The 5070-nt window shown below is 39.9% G+C and overlaps 1 non-coding gene across 1 annotated transcript; it reads left to right on the top strand.

Annotated features, from left to right (window-relative positions):
* Positions 1-4605: 4605 nt before the first annotated feature.
* Positions 4606-4677, top strand: TRNAT-AGU (transfer RNA threonine (anticodon AGU)). Its single transcript has one exon. It is a non-coding gene; the product is annotated as a tRNA-Thr (tRNA).
* The last annotated feature ends 393 nt before the right edge of the window (positions 4678-5070 follow it).

Below are 5070 nucleotides of genomic sequence, written 5' to 3'. Positions count from 1 at the left end.
GGAAATAATTGCCCAAGTACATTAAAGGAGACATAATTTCTTCCAGAATTAATACTCCGCTCAGGATTAAGTTTTCTTTGGCAAGCCCAACTATCAAGAGCTAAGGAGGGGAAAGGTCAGAAGAGGAAGTCATTCACTAGAAAAAGTGGATTTTGCGGAATAGAACCAGTACGACGGTGATAAGTGTGGGTCGATACAATAATACTTAGCAGCTTCACCAAGCTCTCTTGAGAGAGAACTCTTTGGCTTGGGTTATACTTCAAGTAGAAAACATCACTCTTGTTGGAAAGAAAGTCCCCTTTTCAACCCAGCAAATCTGCAAGGAGAGTAGGCGAGAGCTGGAAAAAGAAGATCCTGGGTTTTTCACTAACAAAGTTGACATTTGGTGTGAAGACTGATATGAGACTCAGTAAATCAATGCCCTCTCCTGTTGGGTTGATATGTACTTAGAATATATTGAGTATCTATTGAATGATATGTTAAATATGCTTAGAATAAAGTCATAAATATGGCTTCATTTCCCCATAACTAATCTATAAGGTATTCTTTCCACTATTTCTACACAGATGCAAATTATGGCATGGTTGCACAAAAAGGAAATTTGTTCTTTACGATACTTTAAAGAACAGTGTGAGTTTTAAAATATCTATGAATTCTAGTGAAGCAAAAGAAATGAATGATGTCATATGCGTGGTGAAGGGCCACACAGGGGGAGTCAACTTAACCAAAATTCTCTGATTATAAACGTTTATCAAAGCCCTACTCATTTTCCTTCCATGCCTTTGTTTTGCTGGGTCCTAACTCGCACGTTAGCCTCCCAGTGTGGTGGCCTGTTGCATTGGTAGCCTACTGCAACAGAGGGTTGTGAGAGATTTGCCTTAGTATTATATATCCAAATGTTTATTTTCATTACTCTAGGAAATAAGAGGGTTTATTAATATTCAATGGCTGTCATAGGTTTATGTCATTTTGGTTTTAAAGGAGATCTTAATGACCATCATTTTGGCACAAAGGTTACAAGGATTCACTGAGGCTAAGTACTTTTTGTAAGCTATGTGTAATATGTGGAGCAGCATTTTTTTTTTGCTGGTAGACGTTTTATTTTTTATTATGGATGCTTTTGCTGAAATGATGGCTTCTTTCCTGTGGTTTCTGAGAATCCTAAATCTGAATAGCAGGGTTGAGGAAGGGGTCCTGAGTGCTGCGTTCTGCCTGCCCAAGTCCCAGTACCAATCCGTGGAGCTGTTCAGGGGCAAGAGGGGCCACTCTCTGTGAGAGGAGGCCTCCACCATTGGAGGACGGGGAGTAGGAGACAGTGCATGAGGCCACCTGCCTCCAGCCTGGCTGGGCACATTCGGCAGTCTGCTGCCTCATGAGGCAGGAAGGGGAGCTGGTGGTCTGTACTCAAAAGTGGCTGGCCATGCCAGCTTCAGCTGGGAGAGGAACAAATCAGGAAGCCACAGAGTAGGCAGCTCCAGCCAGCTGTCTGTGTGCACACGAATTCCCCCAGGGACACAGACGGGAAGCGGGGGCAAGCTGGGGTTAGAATTTCTGAAGTACTGGGCTGTTTTGTTTCTGTCATCCCATGTTGTTCAAGTTCTTTGTTTCTGTTTTCTCAGGGGTAGGATTGCTAGATGTAGCAAGTAAAAATACATGCAACATTTGAGATTTACTTATACTAGAAAATTATTTATTGCTTACCTGAAATTCAAATTTAACTGAGCATCATGTGTTTTATCTGAAAATGCTATCTGGGGATAAGGGGAAAAAAACCAATGTTTAATGAGAACTGAATTAGTTACTTTTACTTATTTCACTGAGGTGTCTTAAGAGCAATTCTGCAGCTTAAAAAACTTTTAGAAAATATTTTTATATAAATATTGGTGTCATTTTATATTTTTATGAAGGAAGACACTGAAGCTTGGAGAGTTCATACTCTCAGTGCCAAGAATGGAGCGTGGAAATTAAACTCTGGAGCAGGGAACTGATGAATTAAAATGTTTGTGATTTTCTTTTTAATACTCCTGAATTCCTTTGGGTTCCTTTTGTTTGCTTATTTGTTTCATTTCCTTGTCTTGAAGGGGGAAAAAACCCTGTCTTTTGTTTGTGCTTATGTAGCTAAAGAAAACTCTGGGTTTTAAGCAAAAACTCTAGGTGGAGGATAAAACTCCTATACTAAAACCAGGTAGAATTTGCAAAATGTTGAAGTGAGATGACTGGGGTGATGGCCAGGTGTTCCAGGCAGACAGTGAGGATGCTGAGTCCAACCACATGGTCTCTTTTTTAATTTTCTCCTTGCCATTGGCCGGTCTTTCCTGATTTTAGTAAGTTTTCTCCGATCCCCACCAGCCTGAGCAAACAAAGGTTAAGTCATGTTGGCCAGATAGTGAAAAGGTATTATTCTTACATCTTTCTTTCAAAGCATTTTGGTGGCATTAAAATTGCCTCTTCTTGTTTTTCTTCTTTCCCCTACTTTTCAGGTGGTAAAGATTCCCTCCTCTCTGTGAACTGTATTTCTTGGAATTGCAAACCGCTCAAGTGTTCTCCAAGAACGTCCTCTCATTCCCTTTGACAGTTTTGTGGTGGGTGGGTGTGTGTATGTGTGTGTTTTGGAGTCGGGGGTGAGATCTGAATATGTGAATTCTGCCCTTTGGAGATATTGAGACTAGGCTCAACCTCCAAATGTCTTCAGGTCTCTCTCTTTCTCTCTCATCTGGTCACTTACGCATGAAAGACTTCCTTGCTTGTTAAGAAATAAGCTTCTCCAAGCTTCTGGCCCCACAGTATCAGTTTACAGCTCCCACCCTAGTGCAGGAGAGTTTGGCATGCTTCCAGGGTACAATCGAATCTATCCACTGTGGTCTGGCTTTCGGGGTCTGTTCTTTCTCTAAAAGTCATTATTTGGAGCTTAGGCTAAAGCCCTTAACTCTCCCTATTCCCAGGCCTGTGGAGAACAGTATCTTCTGGTTTTGCTCCATTTAAAATCAAAGTTAAACTCTTAAGCACCTATCTGTGCAAAAGAGCATTGTCTCTGCTTTTCAAAATACGTGTTCTCCTAGTTCTCATCATGAGGCTCTCAATCCCCAGGTTTTCAGTCTCTAAGCCTGAGGATCATCTTACCTTTGGCATAAAGTACTACTTTTCCACTTTCCTCTTCTCCTTCAGGGAAGGCATATTCCGATTCCCGAGGCCTTAAAACATCATTGCCCATAGGTTCTGCAGTCTGAGAGTATAGAATTTGGAAGACAATTTTTTTACTTTAGAGGCTGTTCAAGTGTAACGCAGAAGAATAGAGTGTTATGCAAATGATTGATTTCAAGTGTGCATCCAATCAATTACTTTTTTTCTTCTCTCCCACAAAGCATTTTCCAATTCTCTCATTGGAATTGAGTTTTTCAGCTAAATCATTCCATGGACAGGCAGTTATGGTTACTTTTTTCTTTTACAATAAAGTCCTTCCAACTGCAGAAGGTATTGTGCATACTGACTGAAGTTACATGTTTCTCTCATTGTTATATTTGGGGTAGAATAGACCATACCCCAATGTTTACTCAGCACCTCCTGGGTGTAATGAGCAGTATACTTGATTGGGGAAGTTTGAAAAATGGGAAGGGGAAAGTTACTTGAGCTTTTAAAAAATGATTTAGGAATAATATGAAGAACTAAATCTCAAACTTAAAATAGAAACAAGCTGAGTTAGTCCTGAGATGTTTACCATTAGATTAAAGAAACCAACCATGCTGTGAACCTTAACAGAAACCTTATTCCGGGGGAGCCAGACATGACCTGAGTACCAGTGGAAACATTTGGGACCACTCAGATTCACAGAGTCCTTAGATGTAACTTGGAGCATATTTAAAATCACTTTATCAGAGCTGAAAACTCGGGAGGTGGGGAACAGAACTTCACAGGCCAGCTTGAGATGGAGGGGAAGTCAAAGCCAGGTTGAGAACTTCTTGCCAGAACATGATATGTTTTCCAGTTATTGGCTTGTCCAATACATTTCCGTTCAAATCTTCAAGGCCAAAGCTTGATACTTCCTGTGTCTCTGGCTGACTTCAGCCTCATGTGGATGTAGGAGCCTAATCCTTGCCTTTTCTTCTCTTTTAGTGGTTGGAATCTAGCTTTGTAATTTAAGTTGGTTATGCTAAAGAGATGGGAAGAAACTTTTGGCCTAGTGAGTACTTTATTTGACTTTCAAAACAACTTCTTTGAAGCTGATGATCTCACATCTACTTTTAATATAGTAATTATTCCATTACCTGAGATTAATTTAATTGTAGTCAACTGTAGTTTCAAGTCATTCTCTTAAAATGTGCTTAATGTTTGGCTTAGTTTGAATGATCCTTAAAAAAAGATCATTTTGGACTTCAATAGGGCTTACTTGACCACTTGAAGAATTCTGGGATATGAGTAGTTTCTGAGCATGGGGCATATACATAAATTATATAACATGTTCTATAAAATGTGATTGCAAAGAAACTTAAAACATCCAAGTGAAGGTGAACTTTGACGTGGTAATCGCGTATCTGTGATACTTAGTGCAATATTTAACAAATGTTTATTAAATACTTGCATTTGCAAATAAGAAAAAGCCCTAGGGAGGAGGGTATAGCTCAGTGGTAGAGTGTGTGCTTAGTGTGCACAAGGTCCTGGGTTCAATCCCCAGTACGTTCATTAAAAATAAATAAATAAATAATTTAATTAACTCCTTCCCAACCGTCCCCCCTCCCCCCGGCAAAAGGAGCTAAAGGAAAGAAGGAAGGAAGGAAGGAAGGAAGGAAGGAAGGAAGGAAGGAAGGAAGGAAAGAAGGAAGGAAGGAAGGAAAGAAGGGCCCTAGTAAGGAGAAGCCACGAGATAAGAGAACATTTCCAAAAGCTAATTTCTTACATTAGTTTTGTAAGGTGTTAATAGGTCTTGCTCAGAAAAGGGACTTGCTGGTTAAATCAGCTTGAATTATGCTGGGATAAATAGATACATTTTTTCCTTTGAGGAGCTTCCAATATGTTCTAAAATAGTTTTGTCTTTGGTTTGTTGTTGTTGTTGTCGTTGTATGTGTGTGTGGGTGT

This window comes from Camelus dromedarius, chromosome 28 (assembly GCF_036321535.1).
Source record: "Camelus dromedarius isolate mCamDro1 chromosome 28, mCamDro1.pat, whole genome shotgun sequence".
Taxonomy (NCBI): domain Eukaryota; kingdom Metazoa; phylum Chordata; class Mammalia; order Artiodactyla; family Camelidae; genus Camelus; species Camelus dromedarius.
This window is presented reverse-complemented; position numbering and strand designations above follow the sequence as displayed.